The sequence below is a fragment of the Myotis yumanensis genome, unplaced genomic scaffold, assembly GCF_028538775.1.
Source record: "Myotis yumanensis isolate MYYU_CA2020_CCGP unplaced genomic scaffold, mMyoYum1.0.hap1 SCAF_13, whole genome shotgun sequence".
Classification (NCBI taxonomy): Eukaryota; Metazoa; Chordata; class Mammalia; order Chiroptera; family Vespertilionidae; genus Myotis; species Myotis yumanensis.
The window spans coordinates 23,128,611-23,149,495 of NW_027223764.1; the positions used below are offsets into that span (position 1 = coordinate 23,128,611).

At 40.6% G+C, this 20,885-nt stretch overlaps 1 non-coding gene and 1 pseudogene across 1 annotated transcript; one reads left to right on the top strand and one right to left on the bottom strand.

Moving 5' to 3' along the window:
• On the top strand, nt 1-2,478 carry LOC139021489 (peroxisomal acyl-coenzyme A oxidase 1 pseudogene; annotated as a pseudogene).
• Nucleotides 2,479-9,057: 6,579 nt separating this feature from the next.
• Nucleotides 9,058-9,164, bottom strand: LOC139022260 (U6 spliceosomal RNA). Its single transcript, XR_011473643.1, has one exon. It is a non-coding gene; the product is annotated as a U6 spliceosomal RNA (small nuclear RNA).
• Nucleotides 9,165-20,885: the final 11,721 nt, after the last annotated feature.

The window sequence follows — 20,885 nt, forward strand, 5'->3', positions numbered from 1 at the left end:
ATGGCTGTCACCATGAATGAGGACCTGCGCCGGGAGCAGGCCTCCGCCACCTTCAACCCTGAGCTGCTCACGCACATCCTGGACGGCAGCCCGGAGAACACCCGGTGATGCCGAGAGATCGAGAACCTGATTCTGAACGACCCAGACTTCAAGCATGAGGACTTGAATTTCCTCACTCGCAGCCAGCGCTACGAGGTGACGGTCAGGAAGAGTGCCACCCTGGTGAAGAAGATCAGGGAGTTTGGCATCTTAGACCCTGATGAAATCATGTGGTTTAAAAACTTTGTGCACCGAGGGCCTTCGCCTCTGGATCTCCACTTGGGCATGTTCCTGCCCACCTTGCTTCACCAGGCGACTGCGGAGCAGCAGGAGCGCTTCTTCATGCCCGCCTGGAACCTGGAGGTCATTGGCACTTATGCCCAGACAGAGATGGGCCATGGTACTCATCTGCGAGGCTTGGAAACCACAGCCACATATGACCCTGAAACCCAGGAGTTTGTTCTCAATAGTCCAACTGTGACCTCCATCAAGTGGTGGCCAGGTGGACTTGGAAAGACTTCAAATCATGCGATAGTACTAGCCCAGCTCTACACCCAGGGGAAATGCTATGGATTACATGCCTTCATTGTGCCTATTCGGGAAATTGGAACCCACAAGCCTTTGCCAGGGATCACCGTTGGCGACATTGGCCCCAAATTCGGCTACGACGAGATGGATAATGGCTACCTGAAGATGGACCATTATCGTATCCCCAGGGAAAACATGCTGATGAAGTACGCCCAGGTGAAGCCTGATGGCACCTACGTGAAGCCCGTGAGTAACAAGCTGACCTACGGGACCATGGTGTTCATCAGGTCCTTCCTTGTGGGAGAAGCTGCTCGGAGCCTGGCCAAGGCCTGCACCATTGCCATCCGATACAGCGCCGTGAGGCACCAGTTGGAAATCAAGCCGGGTGAACCAGAACCACAGATTTTGGATTTTCAAACCCAGCAATATAAACTCTTCCCACTGCTGGCCACTGCCTATGCCTTCCATTTTGTAGGCGCCTACATGAAGGAGACCTATCATCGCATTAATGAAGACATTGGCCAAGGGGACCTGAGTGAGCTGCCCGAGCTTCATGCCCTCACCACCGGGCTGAAGGCTTTCACCTCCTGGACAACTAACACCGCCATCGAAGCCTGTCGGATGGCCTGTGGCGGGCACGGCTACTCTCACTGCAGCGGCCTCCCAAACATCTACGTCACCTTCACCCCGACCTGCACCTTCGAGGGAGAAAACACCGTCATGATGCTGCAGACCGCCCGGTTTCTGATGAAAAGTTATGACCAGGTGCACTCGGGAAAGCTGGTGTGTGGCATGGTGTCCTACTTGAATGACCTGCCCAGTCAGCGCATCCAGCCGCAGCAGGTGGCCGTGTGGCCCATCGTGGTGGACATCAACAGCCCCCACAGCCTCACCGAAGCCTATCGGCTCCTGGCGGCCAGATTAGTAGAAATCGCTGCCAAAAACCTTCAGACTGAAGTGAGTCACAGAAAAAGCAAGGAGGTCGTGTGGAACCTGACTTCCGTGGACCTCGTGCGAGCTAGTGAGGCGCACTGCCACTATGTGACAGTTAAGCTCTTTTCAGAGCAGCTCCTCAAAATTTAAGATAAGTCCATCCAGGCCATCTTGAGGAATTTGTGCCTCTTGTATTCTCTGTACGGGATCAGTCAGAAGGCGGGGGATTTTCTTCAGGAGAACATCCTGACAGACTCTCAGATCACCCAGGTGCACCAGCGCATCAAGGAGCTACTGACCGTGATCCGCCCAGACGCTGTTACGCTGGTCGATGCATTTGATTTCCAGGATGTGTTGCTGGGCTCCGTGCTGGGCTGCTATGATGGCAACGTGTATGAGAACCTGTTCGAGTGGGCCAAGACCTCCCCGCTCAACAAAGACGAGGTCCATGAATCTTTCTACAAGCACCTGAAGCCACTGCAGTCCAAGCTCTGAAGGTCACGACCTCAGTCCTCCACACCCCTGCACCCACCACACAGACCTGCACAGAATCTTGATCCAATGCAGAGAGCTTTGGAGCACATGATAAATGGACCCTTTCCTCTTTATGAGTGAAGAAAACAATGACCAGCTTTCAGAGATTAAATGAAAAAACAAATGTTTTAAGTGCAATTAACACTAAAAGAGACCTGCTAAGCATTCAGAAAAAGCTTTAAGAAATGCAGTATGATTTCCCTTTGTAACGCTGCTGATCCCAGGCCATAACTTTTGATAATTCATAGAGTTTAACTACTAAGTAGTTAATTTTTCACTTCTTAATTGCTAATCACTGGATAATAGTGTTTTTAAGCAAACATATTTTTGAAGTTGGGTAGCACCCTTCTGAGCTTTCCTGCTGAATGCCCTACCCCTCCCACCGTGGGCTCTGGCTTAAAAGCAGTTCTGAAGAAAATGGATGGGAGAAATAAACTAATCAGGAAATTCAAAAAAAAAAAGAAAAGAAAAGAAAACAGAACCTAGAGACAGAACCTAGAGAGAGAACCTAGGGAGAGAACATGGCAAAAGATCCTGGACAGAACCTGGCTATAGAACCTGGCTGGAGAACCTAGACAGAACATGGCAGGAGAACCTGGATAGAACCTGGCTGGAGAACCTAGCGAGAGAACCTGGCAATAGAACTTAGCTGGAGATCCTGGACAGAGCTTGGCTGGAGATCCTGGCTAGAGTTCCTGGCTAGGCTGCTGATCAACTGAATGCTGCCTCCATGTCATTCCTTCTTCACCGACTCCATCCACACCTTTGGGGACCCCTGGACCTGTTGGGGCTGGACCCCAACAATAGATGTGGAATCTAAGGCTCAGAGAAGTAATTCGCCCAAGGTCTCACAACTTTGGCTTTGAATTCAGATTGGGATTTTAATCTAAATTCTGTCTAACTCTAAAGCCATGATTTTCCCATAGCTTCAAACTACTTTGAAGATATAGTGTTGTTAGGAGAAAGAGTTGAAGATTCTAGTACTTGATCTTAATAATACTAAATATTTGAATGTCCTTAGACAACAACTCTTACTTTACCTGGTGGAGGGAGTGTTCAATACATGTCTTGCCTACTTCATAGTTTATCAAAAATGATAAATGAGACAGTAGGAGAATAAAAAAAAAAAAACCTCAGAGGGAAGGTAGGGGAGGGTGGGGGTAAGGGGGAGAGATCAACCAAAGGACCTGTATGCATGCATATAAGCATAAGCGATGGACACAGACAACAGGGGGTGAGGGTAAGGGCAAGACTGGGGGAATGAGGGGGACAATGGGGGAATAAAGACACATTTGTAATACCTTAATAAATAAAAATTTAAAAAAACTAAAAATGCTAATGGATTATAATACTGTGTTGAAAAAAGAACTCATATTGATAATTTAAAGGGGAATATAGCTCATTTATACAGAGAATATCGCTAATGTGTAAAAGGAATAATTGAATTAGAAATAATTTAGTAGCCACCAATGTAATAACCAATTAGAAGCATATCAATAGCTCCCAGACCCTCTGGATGAAGTGTTGGGTAACATGATATTCACATAGTCTTCAACTACCACCTCCATCAATTACTTATTACTTATAAAGGGAAAGGGTGTTTTTACAACAGACTACTTTAACCCAGTGATAAAACTTAGCATGACCAATAATTGGACAACCTGACATTATGTACATCCTCATGGGATGCCATGGAAATACACATGCATCACCACATACATAGTGTTCTTGACCAAAATGTTTGATCTGAATTTAATCATGAGACTACAATGTGACAAAACCAGAATGTGGGATATACTATGAAATAGTTGGTCAGAGCTTTTTGGAAAAAAGGAAAAAGAGTGAATCTCTGAAAGAGTTAAAAATATACCATGGCACTTTTCTAGACTGGAAAAAAAAAAAAAAGGTAAGAGAGGTGATGAACAAATGTAATGTGTGAGCCTTGATTAAATCCTAGATTTAAAAAGCAGCTTTAAAAGACATTTTGGGATTATTGGGGAAATTTGCTTCTGTACTATATATTAGATTGTTTTTTTGTTTGTTTGTTTTTTCCTTTATTGATTAAGGTATTTCATATGTGTCCTTATCCCCCCATTGCCTCCCCAACCCCCCCCCTCCCCCCCGCCACACACACACACACTCATGCCCTCACCCCCCAGGTCTCTGTGTCCATTGGTTAGGCTTACATGCAAGCATATAAGTCCTTTGGTTGATCTCTCCCCTTAGATTCTATTTTGTATCAATGTTAAATTTGTTGTGTGTGGTAATGGCATTTGATTATGTAGGAGTCAGACTTGAGAGAAGTGAGGTGTAGGTGGTCTAGTAGAGTGACAGGATGGACCAAGGACAGAGGTTTGAGGACAACCATGGCTTCATTAGAGAGAATGTTAGACCCAGCATGTGCAGGGTTGGGTGGGAAGGAGTCTATGTCCTCCCTCCTCCAAGCACGTCTGTGCTCTGGGTTTTCTGATACCAGCGCAACTGAGTGGCAGGAAAATGAGACAGGAGTGAAGGCCTCCGTTCTCAGTTTCAGGGAAAATTTATTCTATATTCATTTTTGTCCTCTAGCGCCAGGTTCAGGCTTCTGCAAAGACTGGGTGTTTCCTAAATGCTTCAGACAGACTGGCAGAGCAACGATACAGGGAGCCAAAATGTGAACAGGCTCCCCAATTGTTCTGGGGACTTGCTGTTCTCTAGCCCTGTACCCTGAGGGGCCCTGGAGGCTGGATGTGCAGGCCTGGTATTATTCGTATTGACAGAAATAGACTTCCAGACATGGAAAAGCAAGGCGCACAAAGGGAGATCATGCCCAGCTATCTGGGTGTGTACCCCTAGATGCATTTTTGCTCCTAAAGTAGAGATTGGATATTTCTGACTCTTCTACAAAGCTGAACTTGGACAAAACTGCATGTAAACAAATTTGTTTCTCCAAATCAGTCTTTCATCATTTCACAATTAGATTGGGATTTATTGGTTTCTAGAATTAGATTAAAGCAGTTGATAGGCAATGACTCTTATTAAAATGATATCTGGCAAAAAGAAAAGCTCCAAGTTGGTTTGAACTTCAAATGATTCAAAATATAATATTCACATCTTCTCTCTGACCTCCCCTTTCTAATCCTATTGAACTCTGTCTGAGTTTTATATAAGGTTGATTTGTCCTGACCAGAAGGTTAATAGACTAAAATGAAATTACTATCCTTAAAATATATGGCTCTGACGGGGACTAAAACTTGTTTTCTTCCTTAGATTTACAAGAAAGTCAATTTCAGCTCAATTGATTTAACTTCAATAGCCATATTTCTTTCCTGGGGAGGTCAAGAGGGTTTCAGTTGCAGAGAGGTAAACAAACATGATCTCATTCATTAAAAAAGTATAACATTAAGAAAATTAAAGCAAGCCATCTCTCGGTGAATTGACTTCTCAAAACAAACCAACACTGTTTCTAAATGACCACAATAATTTTCTGGTGGCTGTTCTAACTCCCTCCTCCATTTACAGTAAGCAGTAAACAAATATAAAAAAGTAACATGAAGAAATAAACTGGGTATGCATATGTCCACAGAAGGGAGGTGGGATGGTTTAACAGGTTCTAATCCCTTCCTTGGCCTCTTAAGAGAGCCACTAGAATCTTTAGGTATCCTTTCTCTTGCCTTTAAGTGGGACATAAAAAATGCCTGTCTGGCCTAGCCAGTTTTGCTCAGTGGATAGAGCATCAGCCTGCAGATTGAAGGGTCCTGGGTTCAATTCCAGTCAAGGGCACATGCCCAGGTTGTGGGCTCGAACCCCAGTGTGGGGCTTGCAGGAGACAGCCAATCAATGATTCTCTCTCATCATATCTCTCTCTCCCTCCCTGTTCCTCTCTGAAATCAATAAAAATATATATTTTTTAAAAATGCCTGTCTGCAGTATATTAGTGGTTGTGAAGGGCAGGAGGAAGAGTGAATGAAGTGTGACTTCTAAAGAACATGGGCTTTCTTTTTGGGGATGGTGAAATGTTTTGGAATTAGGTAATGGTGATGGTTACACACCTTGTGAATATACTAAAGACCACTGAATTGTACACCTTAAAAAAGGTGAATTTAAGGTATGTGAATTACATCTCATTTTTTAGAGAAAATACATATACTACTTCACAGGGCTATCATTAGGAGACAGAGATAATCATAAGTAAACACAAAGCCTTTGTAAAACAATCAAGTGTCATTTTTAGTGAAGATAAGTCGTATTGGTTGGGAGGGTTTTTTGTTTGTTTGTTTGTTTGTTTGTTTGTTTTGTTATAATTAATAGAAACCTTCACTGATTCACGGGATCAAACCACAGTATGCCACAGACACTGGAATTAGAGATTCCAAGTGGGCCACATTTTCTCCACTTCTCTTCTTGGCTTTTTTGAACATCACCTTCATTTCCTCAGTTGTAGCAGGGGCATAGGTATCTGTGGCTGGCAGATAGGAAACTTGCATTTTTTCACTAGAAGGGTCAGAGTCTTTGGTTCTCTGGCCTGAAGTTCAAAACTACTGCAGAATTGGTCCATTTGGGCTGGTTTGGGTAAGAAATGCAACCTTAGACTAGTCACAGTGGCCTGGGAGACGACTTCTGTCAAAAATATTGGCAGCTTCAGTTAGAATTACATGGGTAGACATGAACTTCCCAAAATAGGGGGACAGAATGATGCAGTAGACTAATGACCCAGACTTCCCCATGTTGGAGTCAAAGGGACTTTGTCGACATCTCAGAGAGCTTTAGTTCAACTTCCTTATTTCCTAGAGGAGGGAGCTATGTTCAGAGAACTAGTTATTAGAACCAAGGCTAAGCCCCTGGTCTTTTAACTGACAACCTAGTGAACATAGATTGGTGAGTCCCAAATTCACACCACAGCATAAATTGGGGAACTTGTTAAAAATACCTACTTCAAGGCTCTCACTTGAGATCTAAATAAGAATTTGGGGGGACTGTGGTATGTGAGTCTGAATTAAATTATAAGTGCCCCAGATGATCTGATCCACCACTTAGAAAATAAAAAAAAATACTGATCCCTGGGATGCTCATACATTGATCTGAACTGTGGGGTATTGCATGAGCAGTGAAGAATGAAAACCACAACTTAAATTAATGTACATTACAATCACTGGGGAAGCTTTACTGACACTTCAAATGCTTGGGCCCAACTCCTAAGATTCTAATTTAATTTGTCTGGGTTTCAGGGCACTGATATTTTTCAGAATCTCACTAGGTAATTCTCAGGATTAGTCAAGCTTGAGAACCATCAACTCAAGTCTTACTGCCCTCCTTACACAGGAGATATGCATTTGGAAAGTTATTGTCAATTCATTGTAAAATGTAATGAGTGGTAATGACAATGATGAAGATATTTCTTGACTGATTATTATGTGCAATGTACTCTACTAAGCATTTTATGAGCATAATCTCATTTAATCTTCAACAACATTAGCCGGCTGGTGTTATTTACCCTTTACCTTGATTATAACATGTCATCAATTGAAGTCTCTCTATTTAGTAAGTTATTAGAGAGTGTCTGTTGTTATTAGCAAGAGGATATGAAGATTTCATCAGTCCTCCAGTGACAAACTTTTGCTTTACTTAGAATAATATAAATGTATAATTATTTAAGATTAAATACAAATAAACATGTGTGGTGCCATCAAATGCACATAACTCATCTGAAGTGATACAGAATGAACAGATACTTTCTATGGAACCTGCTAAGTTCTCCTACATTCACAAATTACAGTTATGTTCCATTCTGGGGCATCCAAAGTGGGCCTGGAAGCTGGCGAATTTCTTTAGGTACATCCCTTTTTAGGAATGATAAAATGTGGGAGGAAATGTATATCTTAGCATCACAGAAACAGGGCATTATCCCTATTTTCAGATGAGATTTTAAAATATGAAGTGACTAACTCAAAGTAACATTGTTTATTATGTGGCCAAGCCAGAAATACAGCCCAGCACCTGGATGCTAGTGTTTTCCAGAAGCTCCTCTACTAACAAAATTTCCATGATGAAAACAAAGCAGTTTGTCAGAACAAAATCTTGTCAGCTCTGCCTATAGCCAGCAGGTGGAATTAGGGCTTTCAAGACCTAACCAATCTCTACAGTAGACTTGATGTGTCTTTCAGTGCAATGCAGGAACTAATGTTAAAGTATTTTAAATCAGGTACAATAACTGGAAATTCAGAGTCCAACAGACTTAAGTGTGTTTGAAGACAGTAATAAAAAAAAATATCAAGCCAAAACCGGTTTGGCTCAGTGGATAGAGCATCGGCCTGCGGACTAAAAGGTCCCAGGTTCAATTCCGGTCAAGGGCATGTACCTTGGTTGCAGGCACATCCCCAGTAGGAGATGTGCAGGAGGCAGCTGATCGATGTTTCTCTGTTTCTCTCTCATCGATGTTTCTAACTCTCTCTCTCCCTTCCTCTCTGTAAAAAATCAATAAAATATATTTAAAAAAAATATATCAAGACAATGAAAAGGGAGACAGGTTGAGACTATGCAAATGAGGATGAAAATGGTCAATTGGGTCAGTTTTATACTTTAAACACGCCATTGTCAAATTCTCAGCATGAACAAATTTACCCGATCTTGTTTGATTCTTTTCTTTCTTTTAAATTACTATTTAGTTATAAGAAATTAATACTGAATATTTAACAATCAGCTCTGAGCTCCTATAGCTAACCAGTGCCGGGCCACTCAGTGATTAATTATGGTATCTATGGGACGCTTTTTTTCTTTCATCTTTGTTGGATTCCTCTGATACATTCTTTTTTATTTTTATTTTTCAATTACAGTTTACTTTCAATATCATTTTATGTTGGTTTCAGGTGTAGTCTAGTGGTTAGACAATCACGTACTTTACAAAGCATTCCCTCTGATAGTTCCAGTACCCAACTGGCACATAGTTATCGAGATATTATTGACTATATTCCCTATGTTGTATTTTACATCCCAATGACTAGTTGGTAACTACCAATTTGTACTTCTTAATCTCTTCACCTCTTTAAAAATACAGAATGCTTTACCAATTTTCATGTCATCCTCGCGCAGGGGCCATGCTAATCTTCTCTGTGTCATTTCAATTTTAGTATATGTGCTGCTGAAGAGAGCACTGGGACACTTTTATCTTGCTGTAACACTATTAGTGCCTGATTTCCCACTTTACACTGTACCTAAAAGAAAGGTGGGACAAGTGATGAAAGGCCAAAATGGGAGGACAAAAATGAACCAGGGGAACCCTCCTCTTGTATTTCTTTACTAACTTGGAATTTCTAGAATATAATCTCCAAGTGTAATGGGGTTCTTTTGTAGATGTATAAGTATAAATATTATTATGCTAATATTTTGTCTTTCCCCAAATTTTGCTTTATAAAAATAAAGTAGCCTGCAAGTCTAGTTTTATGTGCCTTTAGAGGTCCTTTGCAGTTTTCCTTTCCACAGCTGTTAAATAGCTTTTCTCTCCAATATTTTTTCCTGCATAATGATTTTTATTGAAGCGAATACAGTAAGTATTTTAAAGTCTTACCAGTTGTGACAATAAAATAATGGAACTTTTTAAAATCCAACCATGTATCTGGAAATAGAGAAAAACCATGCATTTATTTCTTAGGAAATCATACCCTTGTTCTGATGAGGATGCCATTACTCAAAATGTTCTGGAAATCCTCTTTTTAAATTGTCTGTTGCTCAAGATTATGAGGTTTTGAATGGAAATTAGTTAGGTTGCCCTGTAGTGCTTCATATTTGTTAAAAATTAAAAGTAGAGCCCAGCTGGTGTGGCTCCATGGTTGAGCCTCGACCTATAAACACAGTTTGATTTCCGGACAGGGCACATGCCTGGGTTGTGGGCTCGATCCTCTGTAGGGGGCGTGCAGGAGGTAGCCGGTCAATGATTCTCGTCATTAATGTTTCAATCTCTCTCCTTTCCTCTCTGAAATCAATAAAAAAATAAAAAAAATAAAAGTAGAACCTCTGATATAGGATAAAGAGCAATGAATTTTAAACGAGAAGATCTGTATTCAGGTCCAGCCTCTGTAACCTACTAGTTTTATAACTCTGCATATCTCTTAACTTTTCCTAACCTCAATTTCCTCCTCTACAATTTGAGAATAAAAGTACCTACGTCAGGGGTTGTCCTGAAATTATATGAAACAAGGCATTGTTATAGCACCTTGTGAAATGAAACACACTGTCCAAATATAAGTTATTATTGGCCCAGCTTGATGAGAATTGAATCGACTTGGTTATTTCCAAAATTCAGATGTAACCACTGAGAGCATAAATATTCCATCATTGAAAAAGTATTCAAAAAAACATGGAAGAGGCCCTGATACCTCGGGTCAGTTCATTGAACCCAAGTGAGAACTCAGCTGGGATCCAGAGAAATGTAGTTTGTATTACAGTCCTCCTTACTCTCTGGCTTTTTAGCATTCTCATGTCTTCCTAATCCTCTGCTACCTAGCACCCACTCCATTGGATGAAAGTAGGAACTGCTGACTAAATTAAGGGCATTTGTGAAAATGAAATCTGAAAGAATTCTGGCTGAGCTTTTGACAAGACCATTCTCCTTTCTATCACACCTACCTAGCAGCCCGGGCCAGCCCGCAATCCTTGTTTTAAATGGCTGACTCCAGGGCTGTTGCTATCCTTGCCATTTTCAGATAGACTTGACCCAAGGGGCAGAACTACAAATTCCACGGTCCAGCACGGGGCATGAGTAGGCTGTTCTGTACAGTCTGAGACTACAAGTGAGAAATTAAACCCTAGCCCAGCCAAGACACAGTCACTCCCACTGCTAAGCAGATCGCAACCATCCTACCCCCAACCCACTCAGTCACATGAATGAAATATTTAGCCAGGTTACCCCAAGTTTCTTGCTGTAAAACTAATCCTTTGTGGTCTGCTGGAGCAATTATTGAAGTCTGTCATCTGCAATACTACTTTAAAATCTTAAAGTATTCTCTCTTTTCATTTTGCATGTTAATCAAAAAAATAAATAAACAGCAATCACTTAGGTATTCCAATAATGCTTTACCACATCAATGCTACAAAATAGAATGACAGACATTTTATGACATTTTGTACCACCTTTTTTTTCTTTTTAGTTTTAAAAGTGTGCTTTGTTTATAAGAAAATAAGTAGAGAGATTGCTTAACATTCTGAGGGGAAAGGAAAACCTCACTTGTGGCTGTAAATTTTTCATTTATAGTGACAGGTTATCCTGCATCATAACCTTATTAACCAAGGTTTTACTGTGGGCACCCTCTCAGGATTCCACTGTCTGTCAGTGCAGGGTTTTATAGTGAGTACAAGGAGAGTATATAAAATGCCTTAAAAAAGGCAAACACAAATATAATAAATATTTGAAATAGTTTACAAGATACAACTCTGTTTCAGTGACAGATCAAACATGATGAATATTCCAACCCAAGATATTATATTTAGTTACACACAGACACACACACACACACCACCCAGACCAGGGATCGAACCCGAAACCTGGGTATGTGCCCTGATCAGGAATTGAGCTCACCACCTTTTGGTGTATGGGATGATACTCCAACCAACTGAGCCACCAGAACAGGTCCCCCCTCTGCTTTTTTCAGGAATTCTTTGAAGTGAAGGAATCCTAACTTGGTTCTTCTATTAGTATTCTGTAACCATCAACTTAGAAGCTGAATATTTGGCCTTTGAAAGTAAAATAGGTATTGAAGCAGTAGATTAAATGTTCAAATGTTCTCATCTAGGAGTAATCAGAACCTTAGGCCCATTTTGTAAAGCATTCAACTATACACTGAGTGGCCAGATTATTATGACCACCTGACGTTTGTAGGCAAATTAGCTATAATTGTGCGCTGAAGTTGCTAGAAGGCCAGACCATTATAAATAGGGAAGCAGGTTGTTTACCACGACAGTAGAAGTGATTTTTTTCTGAAGATATGGGCAAACAACACAATTTAACACATATATATATCCCACGTTCAAAAGCTGTTAAATCACATTGTTTATCCATATCTTCAGAAAAAAAATTACTTATACTGTTGTGGTAAACAACCTGCTTCCCTATTTATAATGCTCTGGCCCTCTAGCAACTTCAGCGCGAAATTATAGCTAATTTGCCTACAAACATCAGGTGATCATAATAATCTGTCCACTCGGTGTATAATTCCTTATTTGCTATTGCTGCCTGTAAACATTTGCAAAACATACGCAATTGTTTATAGTCACTTAGTCCCATCTATTATTAGTTCCTCAAACTCAAACAGAACCTTTGAGGTCTTAGTATTAATTGTTAAAATTGGGAAATATTTAAGCAATGATGAGATTAAACATTCTTTATTTTTTTCTCCGAATGGAGACTTAAGAGTCCTTCCCAATGAGTATTTTAAAAATACATATATTTAATTTTAAAAGTAATTCAGGTTTGCTTTTGAAAAGTATAAAATGGAGAGTTAAAAATGAAGAAAAAGTCAACTATAGTCCCACCACTGAAAGAACAACTTGACATTTTGTTATATACACTTTGAGAAATACTATATTTCAAATGAAAACATATTTATTAAGTGCTAAATATAAACCCAGAACTGTTTTTGGGTGCTGAGGGAAAAAAAGAGATGAATGAGGCATGGTCCTTGTCCCCAAGGACTCAAATATAAAGCATTTGAGTAATTGCTCAGGAGCTAGTTTGTTGGTAGAAGGGTTAGTTGACATTTGATAGTTTTTCATGTTTTGAATATTTATGGTTTTAAGCCTAATTGAAAACAGTTCTATCCTAGCTATGTCAAAGTATACTACAACCTCGTTGAATCTACTACAGCTTCATTTTAATTTATTGCCTTTTGTGTCTTGTTCATTTGTTCTTAGTTATAATAAATGGGTTTCATGGTATCCAGACATGTTTATCAGTTTGAGTTGTTACACTGATTCCTCTAGGGCAGTGGTCGGCAAACTCATTAGTCAACAGAGCCAAATATCAACAGTACAATGATTGAAATTTCTTTTGAGAGCCAAATTTTTTAAACTTAAACTATATAGGTAGGTACATTGTTATTAACTTAATTAGGGTACTCCTAAGGCTTAGGAAGAGCCACACTCAAGGGGCCATAGAGCCTCATGTGGCTCGCGATCCGTAGTTTGCCGACCACGGCTCTAGGGAAACATCCATTTCTCATTGTGCTTTGGGTGTTAGTTCCTTGAGATATACATAGGTAGTATGTAGAGAAATAGATTTCATGGCCAAAAATATTTGGGAAATTCTGGATTAAACAATCATGCAAAATAAAAAAAAAATCAATTTTTGATAGGTAGTCAACCTAAAATGGAAACTAAAACAATAAAGATTCTAAAAGAAAACAAAGGAAAATATTTTATTTCTTAGCATGACATAAAAAAATTTGACAAATTTGACTTCAACAAAACTAAAAACATTAACTAAAGTGAAACGGCAATTCACAGGCTGGAAGAAAATATTCACAATTCAATCTGATAAAGTATTCATATAAAAAATATATAAAGAACACCAATAGTGAACTTTCAGAAGGAGAGATTAGAAAAACAATCCCATTTACCATCGCACCAAAAAAATTAAGATACCTAGGAATAAACTTAACTAAAGAGGTAAAAGACCTCTACTCAGAAAACTACAGGACGTTGAAAAAAGAGATAGAGGAAGACATAAACAGATGGAAGAACATACCGTGTTCATGGATTGGTAGAATCAACATCATTAAAATGTCCATACTACCCAAAGCAATCTATAAATTCAACGCACTTCCCATCAAAATACCAACGGCATACTTCACAGATCTAGAACGAACTCTCCAAAAATTCATTTGGAATAAAAAAAGACCCCGAATAGCTGCAGCATTCCTGAGAAGAAAGTAGGTGGGATCTCAATACCAGATATCAAGATGTATTACAAAGCCACTGCTCTCAAAACTGCCTGGTACCGGCACAAGAACAGGCATATAGATAAATGGAATAGAATAGAGAACCCAGAAATCGGCCCGAACCAATATGCTCAATTAATATTTGACAAAGGAGGAAAGAACATTCAATGGAGCCAAGATAGTCTCTTCAATAAGTGGTGTTGGGAAAATTGGACAGATATATGCAAGAAAATGAAACTAGGCCACCAACTTACACCATATACAAAAATAAACTCAAAATGGATAAAGGACTTAAATGTACGACAGGAAACCATAAAAATTCTAGAGGAATCCAAAGGCAACAAAATCTCAGACATATGCCGAAGCAATTTCTTCACTGATACAGCTCCTAGGGCAGTTGAAACTAAAGAGAAACTGAACAAATGGGACTACATCAAAATAAAAAGCTTCTGCACAGCAAAAGAAACCATCAACAAAACAACGAGAAAACCCACTGCGTGGGAAAACATATTTGCCAACGTCATCTCTGATAAGGGCCTAATCTCCAAAATTTATAGGGAATTCATACAACTTAACAAAAGGAAGATAAACAATCCAATCAAAAAATGGGCAAAGGACCTAAATAGACACCTTTCAAAAGAGGACATTCAGAAAGCCAAGAGACATATGAAAACATGCTCAAAGTCACTAATCATCCGAGAGATGCAAATCAAAACAACAATGAGGTACCATCTCACACCTGTCAGACTGGCTATCATCAACAAATCATCAAACGACAAGTGCTGGAGAGGATGTGGAGAAAAAGGAACACTTGTGCACTGCTGGTGGGAATGCAGACTGGTGCAGCCACTATGGAAGACAGTATGGAGTTTCCTCAAAACACAAAAAATGGAACTCCCATTTGACTCTGTGATCCCACTTCTAGGAATATATCCTAAGAAACCAGAAACACCAATTAGAAAGGATATATGCACCCCTATGTTCATAGCAGCACAATTCACCATAGCTAAGATCTGGAAACAGCCTAAGTGCCCATCAGTAGATGAATGGATTAGAAAACTGTGGTACATCTACACGATGGAATACTATGCTGCTGTAAAAAAGAAGGAACTCTTACCATTTGCAACGGCATGGATGGAAATGGAGAGCATCATGCTAAGTGAAACAAGCCAGTCAATGAAGGAAAAATACCACATGATCTCACACATTCATGGATAATAGAGACCATTATAAACTTTTGAACAATAATAGATACAGAGGCAGAGCTGCCTCAAACAGATTGTTAAACTGCAGCGGGAAGGCCGGGGAGGGTTGGGGGGCAGGAGGGAGGAGGGTAAGAGATTAACCGAAGGACTTGTATGCATGCATATAAGCATAACCAATGGACATAGACACTGGGGGGTAGGGGAGGCCAGGGGATTGTCAAGGGCGGGGGAAAAAAGGACACATATGTAATACCCTTTGTAATACTTTAAGCAATAAAAAAATTTAAAAAAATATATATATAAAGAACTCCTACAAATCAATAATAAAAAGATAATTTAAAAAGACAAAACTAAAAAAGATTAGGCAAAAGACTTGAAGGAATACTTCACAAAAGAAGATATATAGATGATCAACAAGTACATGAAAAGGTCCTTAACATCATCAATCATCAAGGAAATGTAAATTAAAACCATACTAAGGAACCACTTCACATCAACTAAAATGACTAAAATAGAAAGATTTAAATACTAAGCATCAGCAAAGATATGGACCAGCTGGAAAACAGTTTGCCACTAAACAGATAGTTACTGATAGCAGTATTTCCATTCCTAGATGGACTTCTCACACACAGAGATAATTACTTTCCAGACTTATTTACATATTAAGTCCTTTTTGCAATGAAAATGTGGCACCAGGAGGAATGAAATTATATATCCATGAAAAGACTGGTATAAGAATGTTCATAGCAGCTTTCAGTATAATAAGAATGAACTACTGATTCACACAGCAAACACAAACTATGCTGAAGGAAAGAAGCAAGCACAAACTAGTACATACTATATACCATTTATATAAAATACAAGCACAGGCAAAACTCAGCTAAGGTGATAGAAATAATTTAAAATGAATGCCTCTGGGAGAGTCTAGGAGTGATTTTAAAATAGTGCAAGGAACTTTTTGGAGTGATGGAATGTTCCCTATCTTAATTTGAGCAATGGTATTTTAAGTGTATACTTTTTTGGTAACTTTTGATTTTGATATAATTTCAACTTATAAGCAAGTTGCAAGTACAAGGAATTTCCATTTTCCCTTTATCCTGATCACCAACTGTTGGATGTATATATTTATTGAAACTCATTGAATTGTATGTTTAATGTCTGTGTTTAAGTATATGCAAATTTGATCTTAAAAGAGGGAAATGAGGCTATTTTACTAGAAAACTCCCCAGAATTTGTTGAATCCTCAAAAGAATATTGTATACTTTATGCATTACTTCCCAGATATTTCTGGATGTGAACTCTGTAATCACAGTTCCCAGGCATTAGCCTATTCAAAAGATTCCAGGTGATTACAGTATGCAGCCATGGTTGGGAACCACTATCTTACAGAAACAGTGCCTCTTTTTAAGCATCTGCCCTTGTCCAATTAGAAAATAGCTCACAATTAATAAACATCACTGGTAAGTCCAAGGCCTGTTATCCTCACTTGAGGGTATCACTGGGAGCAGAGGTCTTTTTACAGGCTAGTGGCCACCTAGCTGGCAGTCTGACTTCTGAGACTCTAGATTTCAGCCTTTAGACCTCTAGTTCCTGCCTGTTCTGGACGAGGTGCCCATCCATGTCTGCCTATGCTATTTGCCCCCCACCCCTTTTTTTTCCTGCCCAGCTCTACGCTACTAAATGGTCTGATTGGTTGCCGAGCCGCCTACCATGTGACCAGCATCCAATGAGAATAAGGCTTTGGTCCCTTGGGCTGTGAGGTTTATATCCTGAACTTTCTCAAGCCATCCCACTTCCTACTGTTTCCAGACCTATTTCTGATCTCAGTCTCATTTTTTACCGCAGTCTCAAATTGATCTCTCAGATTTGGCAGCTGATACCGCTCTTTTGGCTCTAGGCCTTGGCTCCAAATGTTACTGTGCCCTATGCATTATCACAGTAGTCTCCTGTACCCGTTCTGGTACCAGCACCTTCCAACCCAAACCAGGACCCCTCTCTGGTGCCAGCTGAGTGAGCCTTAGCTTAAGAAAGGAAATGGGGGAGAGATTTGAAGATGGCAGCATAGGTAAACACCTGTACTACTGCCTCCCACAATCACATCAAAATTACAACTAAAATACAGAACAACCATCATCCAGAACCACTGGGAAGCTGGCTGAATGGAAGTCCTACAATTAGAGAAATAAAGAAAAAAGCACAGTGAGACTGGTGCAGAGGCACAGATGGGCTGGTCTGACACCCAAGTGTGCTGCTTTGTTAATCGGGAGGGAGATAGTCTCTGCAGAGGCAGCTCAGAGGAGCAAAGGGTCTCAGCCCCACCAACCCAAGGTCCCAGAGCTGGGAAAAGAAGTCTCTACTGGCAGTAAGAACTACGTGCTGTAAAAACCAATGGGTATTGGGGCTCAGTGACACAGAGGCTGCTGGAGACCCAGCTGTTCCTCTTAAGAGGCCAGCACCATGAACTGAACTTACAAGGTCTGGCTTCCTCTGAGCTCCAGCACCAGGGTGAGGCTGGGGAACACATACGAAGAGGAACTGGATTATCTGACATCGGGCAGGAACTCGGGGACAGCTTTCTTCCAGATGGAGGTGCTCACAGGGATCATTGTTCCTATGCTGGGACCTCCCCCGTTGCAGGCCTGACTGGCAGCCATTTCTGTTTGCTCAGCCCTGGTGATTCCCTAAGACTGAGCCTCATCCAATTTATAACCCCACCCAAACTGTTTGCAGTGGCTTTTGCATATGAATGGCCTATCCTTGCTCTCAAACAAGCTGCAGCTGGGTCAGGGAGCCCCAAACCTATCAGTAAAAGGCCCAAGACCTGGCACCAGCACCAGCCAGCCTTGCTTCATAGCTGGGCCTTATCTGGGCACTTCCCAGTGAAGCTCAAATAAAGAGTTTCACAGACAAGAAAAAGCTAAAGGAGTTCATCACCACCAAACCAGTATTACATGAAATGTTTCTTTAAGAAGAAGAAGAAGAAAGAAAGAAAAAGATTAAAAATATGAACAACAAAATGGCAACAAATACATGCCTATTAACAATTGAATCTAAAAATCAAAATAAATAAGAAATCTAATGAACATAATAAACTGGTGAATAAAATAGAATCAGAGGCATGGAAATGGAACAGGCAGATGATTCTCAGAGGGAAGGGGGGTGGGAGGGCAGGAAGAGATTAAACGAAGATCTTATATACATATATGCATTACCTATGGACACAGACAATAGGGTGGTGAAGGCCTGGGGCAGGGTGGGAACCAGGTGGAGGGGGGGCAATTGGGGGGAGAGAGAGACATCTGTAATAATCTCAACGATCAAGATTTTTTTAAAAAAAGAGGTATCTCCCCTGTAAAAAAAAAGGGGGGGGGTCGGGGGGAGAATGGGACAGTTTCTCCCTGGCTCAACCAATGTCCCTGGTCTCACCTATTGTGCAATTTGGGCTTGCCCACTCTGGCTTGACTGGTCTGACCCTTTGACCCGCCCAGGCCATTTTAATTTTGTTGGACGTCACAAAGAATTGGAATTAAATGACAGAAAATGCCTGGATGTGCATTGGGCTGAAGCCATCATATCAGGTTTCTGTGTGCTGCGGAGGGGCTGGTGTCTGCCCCGCATTCCATTCCACTGACCATGTGGTGCATTCTCGGTGCTGGCGGCTGGATGAAGTGAGTATCAGAAAATACAGCTGCTCACCCCTCAGAACTCCAAGTGCCCTCTCCTGTCATCTGCCTTCCCTGGCTCCAGCCTGCCCCTTCCTAGCCTGGGCCACAGCTTTGATCCAGGGTTTATTCTCATGTCTATTCATGGTCTGTATCTGTCCCTAGCCTCAAACCCATGTCACAGATCCCTCCAAGGGGATGGAAAGGCCAAATTCCTGACATCAGGTTCATGGACATTTGTTGTTTTTGACACCCCAGCCTCTGCTCCCTTCTTCTGGTAAAAGCACCCAACTTTTGCTTGGGAGAATCAATGCTCACCCACAATCAGAAGTAACATAGATCTATCATCTGTGTGAATTGTCCCTCTGCTGGCCAAGGCTTGGGCAGAAGTCCCAACTAAATCACTTGGATGCTGTCTCTCCGAAACTTGAATGGAGCAGAATAGTAAAAGATTCCCAGTGGCCCCAAATAGTCAAACGTACTTATCTTCAAGGCTGTTGTATTTTTCTTTCTGGCACCTAGAGCCTCTGAACTCCCTAGTTCTAGCCCTTCACTCCACAGCTTTTTCTTCCATTCCCAGAGTTACTTTATTATTGTTTTCTACAATAACAAGAACTGGTTCTATTGTTTGTGACCAATAAATACAACTGGTTTAAAGCCCACGTGTTTTTCTTATGGTTTTATAGCATTATTTTGAAAGGATAATTTATATCCCAGGATCACATTAAAGGGCTGTAGAACAGAAACAGATTAAAGATCTTCCCATACAGCCCTCACATTGTACAGATGAGGAAACTGAGATTTTGGGAATTCAGGTAACATGAAATGCCTTGATCATCTATGTACTGTTTATATTAGGGGAACTATCTATCACTTCTAAAGGATGGGGAGGGGGAGCATTTATTTAACATTTAGAGCCCCTCCAAAATGTGAATAATTCATTCACCTAAATTTTCTTGAAAACAGCATCTCAGAGCTTCCAAAGTTCATTAGAATTATTTTTCTTTCTTTCTTTCTTTTTTTAAATATATTTTATTGAATTTTTACAGAGAGGAAGGGAGAGAGATAGAGAGTTAGAAACATCGATGAGAGAGAAACATCAATCAACTGCCTCCTGCACATCTCCCACTGGGGATGTGCCGGCAACCCAGGTACATGCCCTTGACCGGAATCGAACCTGGGACCCTTGAGTCCGCAGGCCGACGCTCTATCCACTGAGCCAAACCGGTTTCGGCGAATTATTTTTCTTTTAAAGAGATGTCCTGTGACTTATGTTTGGTAATTAAATATAAAGGAATTTAGTCAGAATTTTCAATTTTCCACAAAATTCTCCAGTTACAGGAGGTTAAAATAGCCTCCTTCTTGACTCTGAAAGGAATTGTTGTAATTATTAGTGTCTTATCTCTAATACATATCGTATACTTCGTATGCAAAGACAACATTCTAGATCCATCATGAATGTAAAATATGCAATTGGAGTGGTTTTTACTGGATGAAGAATGTCAAGTCTTTTGGGCTCCACTGACTTTGTCTATTGCCTATGTAATCCTAGCCAAGGTAATTGTTTTACATCTCAGAGCCTTAGTCTTCTTATTTATAAAACAGGGCTCGTCCGTGATACCTGTCTCATGGAGACCCAGTACAGGTCAGATGCGACAATGACCTGTTCCTGCTTGCAGGCTGGCACAAATCACAGGCAAACACACATTTGTTGAGTGAAGCATTTGTGTATTACTTTCCAGGTCCACTTTGCTCTCCCAAAATGCTTTCTTAAAATTATGCATTAGGCAGATGATGTAAAACTGTTCCTGGGGGGCTTAATCATAGAAAATATTTCTGACAAAGTACATTTTTGGGTATTTGGTCCAGGAACATAGCCAGTGATTTTTCAAGCATATCTCTCCAGCAAAAACAAGGCCTTTGTACAATAGAACCTCTTATTCCTTTGGCTTCTTGTCTACTTGGATTGCTCTGCTTCTATAGATGGTCAAGTTCAACTTGGAAGAGACTGCAATCTAAGCTCTAAACTTACTATATTAATTAAGGAGAAAACTGAGAGACAAAGTATGGGACTTGTT